Here is a 9,564-nt window from a genome sequence, read left to right on the forward strand (position 1 = left end):
CTAAAATATTATCCTTTAGAGATTAGAAATTTCAAAAACTGGTTATTTACTGCAGGCTGTTTGAGAATCAGTTCCTTAGACTTTGACACCACCCTTTGTGGGAAGGTTCTATACTTTATATAAGCATCTAGCTGTTACCATTTTCACCTGCTTTACCAGCTCATTCCCTCTAGCGCAACCACTGCAGTCAGCTTTGTACCAATACATTCATCCCATCAACTTCTCTTGGTCCCTCATTCTCCTCAGATTTTCTCCTCTTTTGTTACCATGATTAAATTCCAGCATCGATAATGATAATTACTTTATTTGCATAGGCCCTCAATCCCTTGCCACTGCCTTGCTTTATTATCACCACTTGTCAAAATCTCAGCCTTAATTAAATTCAAATTTTCACCTACTCCACATAAGCATCTGGACAGCTGAAAGTGGCTACAAAATGTTACCCAACCTTCTCGTCATATCTCATTTAAAACTGAGGGCCTTGAACCTTACACAGGCTCTGTGGGCTGTCCAGAATTCATACTTCATTTCCCTAATCCACTAACTTTTTCTCTTTCCTAGATGACTGGATTTTCATCAAGTCTTTTCATCAAGACTTTCAACAAGTCTTGTTTCACCTTCACTTTCAACTGAAGGCTAACTTAACTTTTCAAGCAATTGAAACAATCAAAAGAAAATTTCCATGAACTCCCACCATTGTATACACTAACCTTGATCATCTGCCCCTCCTCTAATTATAGAAAAACTGGCCACCCTCCTTTTCAAATGTATAAAAGATTCCATCTTCTCTTGTCTAAAAAGGGACATCAATACATTTTTTTTTCCTTTTCTCTCATGCATCATTGCTTTTCCATCTGAATTGTATTATTTCCATCAACATTCAAACCTCCTTTATTCTCTTATCTTAAAACAATAAAATATATAATCATACCAAACAATAAACTTCTCCTGGGCCTACTTCCTCCGTCCCCCACTTTCCTCTGTAGTAAGACTCCTGTAAAGATTCAGCTGTTTCCTCTCTTCCCATTTTTTTTAAACCTATTCCAATTAGACTATAGACCATTTGAATTCTCTTTTCAAGGTTAGGAATGCACCTCCACCATGTTAAATTCAATGGTCAGTTCACAGTCCTTATCTTACTTAATCCACCACCTGTCTTTGCACAATAGAATAATTCTTCATCCATGAAAAGTCTTCTTCACTTGATTGATAAGAAGCCTCACTGAGTGTTTCTATCATCTCACTAGCCTTCTTCTCAGTCTTGTTTTGTTGATTCTTACTCTTCTCCTAAATCTTTTCTTATGTTGTAGAACCCAAGACTCCATCCTTGTGCTTCTTTCCTTCTCTGTCTCTAGTCATCCTTTTAGTGATGTCTCCTGGTTTTATGGCTTCAAATGCTCTCTAAATATGGAAGACTCATAAAATTTTATCTGCAGCCTGTGTCGGTCATCTGAACTTCAGACTCCTGCTTCCAATGCTTCCTTGACATCTTTTGGTTGCCTGACAGAAATGTCAAACTCAGCATATCTAAACTGAACCCTTGATCTTTATCACCTTCCCAGCTGGTTCCACCATCAGTGACTTGTAGTTTACTAGATCAGTGCTCTTGTGTTATAACTCACTTTTCTCTTTCACATTCTGTCTAATCTGTTAGATAAGCCTGATGGTTCTACCTCAAAAACTATATAGTAGAAAATGCTTCTACTGCTTTCATCCTGTTTGGAGACGCTACCATATCTCCCTTGAATTTTGTCAGTAATCTTCCAGTGGGACTTGCATCTTCCAACTCTATCCCTATCCTCCATTTTCTACACAGCAGCCAAAGTGAAACCTTTAATATTATGTCAGAACATATTGCTTTCTCAATCAAACCCTTTTACTAGAGCCCCATTTCTTCAACATCAGATTAATGACCTTAGAATTTCAATTTTCTTAAGACTTTAAATGATCTGGTCACCATCGTGCCTCTGCCTTCACCTCCTGAATGTGCCTATGACTCCAGTGCAACCACACTGACCTCCTCACTCATTCTCAGCTACAGCAGGCACATTCCTGCCTTAGGACCTTTGTACCAAATACTTCTTCCTGAACCTAACATTTTCCAGCTATCTACTTGACTAGGTCCATCATCTCTTGCTGGTAATATTTACAAATGTCACCATCTTATTGAAGTCTAGCCTGGCCATGCTACCCTTCTTATTTTACCTCCTCCTTTCACTGACATGCTTCACCCACTTTACTCTGTTTTATATTTATCCATTCCAGTTATTGTATTTTAACTTTCTCTCTAATTTGAATATTTATTATGCTTTCTCTCTATCTCTGCTAGAATATAAGCTTCACGAATGCAGGGATTGTTGATTTTTTGTTTCACTTCTACAAGATCCTGCATCTAGAACAATAATCAGCAAAAGTTGCTTGATAAAAATTTGTCAAGTAAGAGAATGGATTATTTCATTAAATCAATAAGACTATGAAATAGACATTATCACTTGTACTTTAGGATGAGCCAAATGAGGTTCAGATATGTAAGATCATATGGTTAATAAAAGAGCTGGTTCTAAAGCCCTGGTCTTTTTTTTGTTCTGCGCTTTTTTTTCTTTGCACCATATGCCTCTTGACCCTTGTCTTGTGTGATTCTGGAAAGAAAGGATAAAGTGAGGTGGAGGCTTCTCTACCTCAGGCAACAAGTGCTATTTAATGATCACCATAAGATTTAGCCAAGCAAATTTCATAAGCCCTTTCCAGCAGTTTATATACAGAGCAGTGGGAATTTTACATGGTGGGGAGAAAGAAGAAAAAAGACACTTTTTTGTTGTCGTTGGGAGGGGATGGATAGAGTAGTGATGAGGGAGGAATTGAAATATTTTTCAGTTCTGAAAACCAAAAGACTGTATCTCTTCAGTGGTATGGTAGAGTGAAGATAGTTTAGTCCCCTCTCTGCTTCTCACTAGGTGTGTGACATTTAATACATTGCTTAACCTTTCCCTCATTTGAAATGTGAGAGAGTTAGAATAGATCATGATAATGCTGTTTTTTATATTTAACATTATTCAATTTTCATTTTCTAATACCATCCAGAAAGTGAATATTTTGTAAAACTAGATTATAGGACTAAATTATAACCTATATTTATATCTCTTTATTCCTTACAGGTCCAAATTTTAAAGAAAGAAGACACTTCAAAACTTCTATTTCTACTTATTTGAGTCTCATTTTCTTCCATGCGAAAAGCAGGAAATGAATTCAGGATATATTTCTTTGTAATTTGGTATCCTGCCCAGATTTTTCCTAATTTTTCTGAAGAGTTTAACTTTACAGTGTTAAGGCACCATCCTAATAAAATGCAGGTTTCTCAGTTGTTCAAATAAGGGATTGGAAATATGTGTTAGGTTGACATGGAAAGAAGTAGGTTCACTATTTCTACTTCCTCTTGAACTGTAAATTCTCAATCTTAAAGTAGAATAACATAATATTATTCAAAATTGTGGTTAGGAACTTCCTTCTGCTAAGTAAGTGCACTCTTCATTGCCTTTGCCAAGTCATTTTAGTGCACAGGATTTTTAAATTCCAGGAAATCTGCATACGTGTTTGCTTTGTGCAAGGCACACACGTGCTGCCAGTTAAGCTTGCGGTCCACAGAATGGAAGCAGTGAAACGTGGGCTTCCCATAACTCTCCATTGAGCCTCTTGAAAACTTGATTTGGTATCACCCAAGAGTCTGTGAAACATGAGCGGTAAGGAAAGATTACTACGAATGAAGCCCTGGAAAGCAGCCAACCTCCCTGCAGTGAAGCCCTGCTCACTTTAATATAGCTCCACTGGGCTGGATACATGGGGAGAATGGATGACAGCAGGATGCTCAACCAGCTGCTCGGTGGGCCAGACACATGTGGCAGGGAAGGAGGGGTGCAGATGTTAGCAGGTTTGCTAAAGGGTTGTCAAACAGCACATTGCATCATGATGTTCTCTAGTTGTAAACTGGGACAAATCAATAGCATCTAAGAATTGATCTTGCCCTATACCTGTCACCATTGAAGTGATTTTTTTTTCTTGCAAACAATATCAAGAAGCCAAAGAAAGAGATAAATTTCTTTCCTAGAAGGAAGCACTGACTCTTATTTTGATGTGCATTTTCTTAAATAGTCAACAGAAAGATATCAAATTGTTTCGACTTCTCCTCTATAAAATCAGCAGTGTTCCATATTTTCAGCCTCAGAATATGTTCTTTTAGCTTCTTTTTCAGATCCTGTAAATCAGCATGAGAAAAAGTATGGCATGAGCTAAGGCAAAGCAATTAAAAAAAAAAAAAGAAAGAACAATTAAGAAAGAAAAAATCAGCACAGCTTTTCTAAAATTAAGTCCTCTCCTGGTGGGCTTTGTATATTTTTGGAGATTAAATTAGTCTTAAATTGGCGATAGACTTGAAATTGTTTTGTAAAAGGATAAACATGATGTTAGTAGAAAAGCATACTGAAAAATGCTCACTGTTTCAAAGAAATGTACGGTATGTGAATGAATGCCCATTTATGTGGACACATTTATCGGCAAAGATAATAGGTCACAGCTTGCAAATGTGGCTAGATCTGATTCAATGCATGTATTCTGGTATTATCCTTAGAGTAAAAATATTTCAGCTACCTCCCAAGCCCTGCAATTACTAACCTAACCATCCATTTACTTAAATTATCACTGAGTATCTTTCGTGTGTCTAACTTATTGCAAAGTATTGAGGGTACAACAATGCATAAGGCATATATAGGTCCTAAACTATAGGAAACATGAAAGTTTACTGTTTAACACCTACTTTTTTCAGCATTGTTCAGGGATATGAAGTAGTACAATATGTGAAACCTGCTCATAAAAAGCCAAGGATTCCGTTGTGGAGTTATGAACTACAGGGAAAGAAAATAATAAAATATAATATGACCAGCCAGACCTATCTAATGAGTCCTTTAAAGCAAACAACTTTCTGTAAAGGCCAGAGAGCAAATATTTTTTGTGCTTTGTGGGTCATATGATCTATGTTGCAACTATTTACTTTGCCCTTGTAGCAAAAAAAGTAGCCAGAAATAATACACTAATGAGTGTGGCTTTGTTCCAGTAAAACTTTATTCCCCCAAATAGCTGTTGGTCTAGATTTGGCTTGTGGGTCTTAGTTAGCCAACTCTGGCTTCAGAAATAATTTCTATTGGAGTGGCGAGGGAAATCACAGCAGCAAACTACATTAGATCTTTACAGATTTTTTAACAAAATAATCAAAATATATCCTGCATCTTTTTTTTTCCACACTCCATGAATTCATTTCTCTCTGCCCAAACTCTGCTCCCCTCATCAGGTTCAACTCCAACGCTCCTGGCCCAAAACATTCTTCTACTTGCTGCCTTGTTCTTTCCTTTGGTTTTGAGCTTCATCCTATAGAAAACTTAGTGTCAGTGTCTGTAACCACTAACTTGATAACTATAAGGTCTGTGTGCTTTAAGGCTCAAGTTTCTGTTTTCCGTTAGAATGCAAAAAACAACTTCTGAACTTGAGAGTATGCAAAGCTATAAAGAAAATAAGTGAGGCATGGGGTATGTGAGCATATGAGTGACTGGAGATGGGTTAATAAAATAAAAACTAGGGAAAGTTCTCAGAGATAGAAAGAGGGAGAACCACAGAAACAACTTAACATGCTCCAGAAGGTCCAAATGATTACAAGCATTCCACACCTTCTTATGTCATGAAGTTATAGACAGCTTCATTAAAGAATCTGATATTATAAGTTAAACAATGCCACCCTATACAGAGTACATAGAAAAATTATAAATTAGAGGCGAAATAATTAATGGATATTTCACTAACCTTTTCCATAATACTCTCCATAGTCTTGATAATTCAACATTAAAAATTTAAGTTGATCTTTGACGATTTCCAGTTATAGTATAAAGATTGTAGAACTCCGCCATTACCATTCCCTTCTTTTGGTAAATTGTTAATTAATAAGCTACAAATGATTCATTTTTAATTGCTGAATACATTTAGAATAAATGCAGTTCGAATGTGTCTACTTCTAGTGTATAGCTTGGAACTATCTTAGACAAAGATGGCCTGAATTCTTCACAACTATCCTCAGTTATGGAACTTTGAGTAAGTCACTTAGCGTCTCTGGGTTTTAGTTTCCTTACCTGTAAATAAAGTGATAACAATACTCTGCATGGTTGCTCTGCGGACAGTAAAGGTAATTTGAAAATGGTTTCTAAACCATAACGCAAAATATAAGCCATCATGATTCTTTCATTTCTTTTCGTGTTCAGCCCTAAGTATTGCAGAGCAAAATATTTGCTAAACGTCTCAAAGAGAGGGACCACCCTTGGTATTTATTTAGAATATTGCTTCTTTATAGGTTGTAATAACTTCTGATACCAACTGCAAATACTGCAGCAACTTCAATCACCAGCTACAGTACAATTCAATCTTAACTCTACTTGCAGTCAGGCCAGACCCCACAGGTTCAGGGCGCCATCCACAAAATTGTCATTCAGGCACCAATTGCAAGTTCTAAGGTCACAGGCCACCCACACTTTTCTGACCAATTAATTGGCTACAAATACAAGGGTCTCCACCAACTTCTATGGTTTGATAATTCATTGGAATGCTCATTAAAAGCACTATACTACTGATTGGAGTTTTATTGTTGTGAAAAGGATGCATCAGGTGAGGTCTTGGGGTCTCAAACACAAACTTCTGTATCCTCTTCACATGGAGTCAGAACATGTCACCTTCCAGCACAAGACTGTATCTCCTCAATCATGGAATCTCACCCAAACCTCAGATTTCCAGAGCTTATATGGGGTCTCATTATGTAGGCATGATTAGTAGAATTAGTGCCCAAGTTGTAACCAAGAAATTAAGACTTAAGGATGATTATGATTACTGAATCATTATATAGATATGCCCTTTTACTTTCTGGTATGTTAGAGTAGACAGAGGGAAGTTCTTGGAATCTCTGAACTGCAATCCAGTGCCTTGATTTCTCTCTTTTAAGAACTGTATACCCTTTATCTCGTGCCCTTGTGACTATAAAAAAACTTGTGACTAACCTTCACTTGTACCTATTTATCCAGTTTTTTGACTTTAGAGTCTTGTGAGAGCTGAAAACAGCCCCTGGTGTTTTTTAATGAAAGGTCTTGGGTCAGCCCAGAACTAACATACCCCAAGCCCAAAGTTTTCTTGATAGCAGAAACTGGATCAAACAAAAATGGGCCTGCCTGATATGCACAGTAGCTTAGACTTGAATCTATAAATGACATATCTCATTATAATATTAAAAATCACACCCATTATCATAATAAGGCTGCAATTTTCTTACATATGTTCTGTGACTAAGCATGTAATCAATCTGCGCATGTTCAATAATTAAAACATCTCTAATTACATCATCTGGGGCCATTGTGCTCATTATCCTAAAACCTGCCCATTTTTTGATACCATAAATCTCTCAGAATTATTGCAGTTCAGGGAGACAGATTTGGGGCCATTAGGCCATCTGATCTTCTGCTTCATGCATCATTCTTTCTCTCTTTGAAACCTCGGTGACTCAAGAATTGGTCATTTGAACACATTGGGCTGAAAATCCACCTGACCTGAGAGCCCACACCATCCATCCTGTAAAAAAAAGTGGTTGGGTTCAAACTCCAGCACCCCTCCTCTCCCTGAAGGTCAGGCTAAGAGGACATGAATCAAAGTCCTAACTCTCTCATCACATGATGGGTCTTTCTGCTGTGGCCAGCCACCACCTTACAACTGCTGTGGCGAGGCTGACCCCACCTTGAGTCATCTCTCTAGCATTAACATCAACTTTTCCAATGTGCTTAGATGCCTAGTAGGAATAATAAAAGATATTGCTTTCACAGGAAATTCCAAGAGTGTAGAAGTTATCTTCCAGGGACAGAGGGCATAGACCAGCCAAGTTCTTTATTATATTACAGTTTCTGGTAATTAATGATTTTCCCATCCTTTTCTTAAAAATATTTTTATTGACATATCTTTACATATATAGAGCCCATAAATGGTGTACAATTAGTGGCTCACAATATCATCACATAGTTTGTATATTCCTTACTGTTATCATTGTTAGAATATTTACATCACTCTAGAAAAAGAAATAAAAAGAAAAAGGGAAAATCTCATACAACCCATAAACTTACCCCTCCCTCTCATTGACCACTAGTATTTCAATCTACCCAATTTATTTTACCCCTTATCCACCTTATTATTTATTTACTTTTTATCCATATTTTTTACTCATCTGTCCATACTCTGGACAAAAGGAGCATCAGACCAAAGGTTTACACAATCACACAATCAATTGTAAAAGCTGTATCGTTATACAATTGTCTTCAAGAATCAAGGCTACTGGAACACAGCTCAACAGTTTCAGGTGCTTCCCTCCAGCCACTGCAATGCAGCATAAACTGAAAACGGATGTCTATATAATGCATAAGAAATTATCTCCAAGATAGCCTCTTGACTCTTGAAATCTCTCAGCTGCTAAACTTAATTTTGTCTCATTTCTCTCGTCCCACTTTTGGTCAAGAAGGCTTTCTCAATCCCATGATGTTGGATCCCAGCTCATGCCAGGAGTTCTGTCCCATGTTGCCAGGGAGATTTGTACCCCTGTGAGTCATGTCCCACATACTGGGGAAGGCAGTGAGTTCACCCGCTCAGGCTCAGCCAGCTTAGAGGGAGATTGCCCATCATTCTTATCTTAACTGTTCCTATTCGATATTATTTAAATGCTAAAAGACTACACATTTCCATAGCATTATTCATTTCTGGTTTTCATATGGAGCTTCTAATGACAAATGGAGAGTGGAGGCATAAGTCAATTGAATTTTTGAACTAAAGAGACCCAGGGAATAAGCATGGTACTTTAGTTTTCACTGAGAATGATTGGTGTTTAGATAAAGATGTATTAAATAATTAGTGTATGAAGAGCATATTTACCTGAGATTGGATATGCACACCAGGGTTCTTCTTCCTAGTATTTGCTTGACCAGCCAAATAATGATTCTGTCATTCTCTTGTTTGATAAAAATATGGCTATGCCTCTAGGGGTTTAACACTCCATATCCTCTATCTGTGAAAGACAGTTTGGTCTCCAGAATGTTAACTCACTTTTGTAATGTTTTCAGGAACTTGCAGTACAGGAGTGAATCTTTAAAGAGATTTACTGACAGATTCACCACCCAATCTATTTAATAAAACGTAACAGTGGGGTGTCTCAAAAGTCACATTTGTTTTTCAGATGAGAATATAAACAGCTCATTTCTCAAAACAGATGGCTTGAATGGAGGAAGGAATTGCTTAGACAATTCACATAATTTCTATTGGAGAAGTGTTGTACAGAATTTTTTCAATCACCTCTCTTGATTTCAACTTCCAGCACTTGGAACTGGGAATGCAAGGTAGGTATTTTCAGAGTGAGGTCGAATCCAATCATTGGACAGCATTACATCCCAGAATATATCACACAGTCACAAGTTAACCCTGGCAAAAAGCAATAAACACCTTGTGTATCCT

Source organism: Tamandua tetradactyla, chromosome 4 (genome assembly GCF_023851605.1).
Source record: "Tamandua tetradactyla isolate mTamTet1 chromosome 4, mTamTet1.pri, whole genome shotgun sequence".
Classification (NCBI taxonomy): Eukaryota; Metazoa; Chordata; class Mammalia; order Pilosa; family Myrmecophagidae; genus Tamandua; species Tamandua tetradactyla.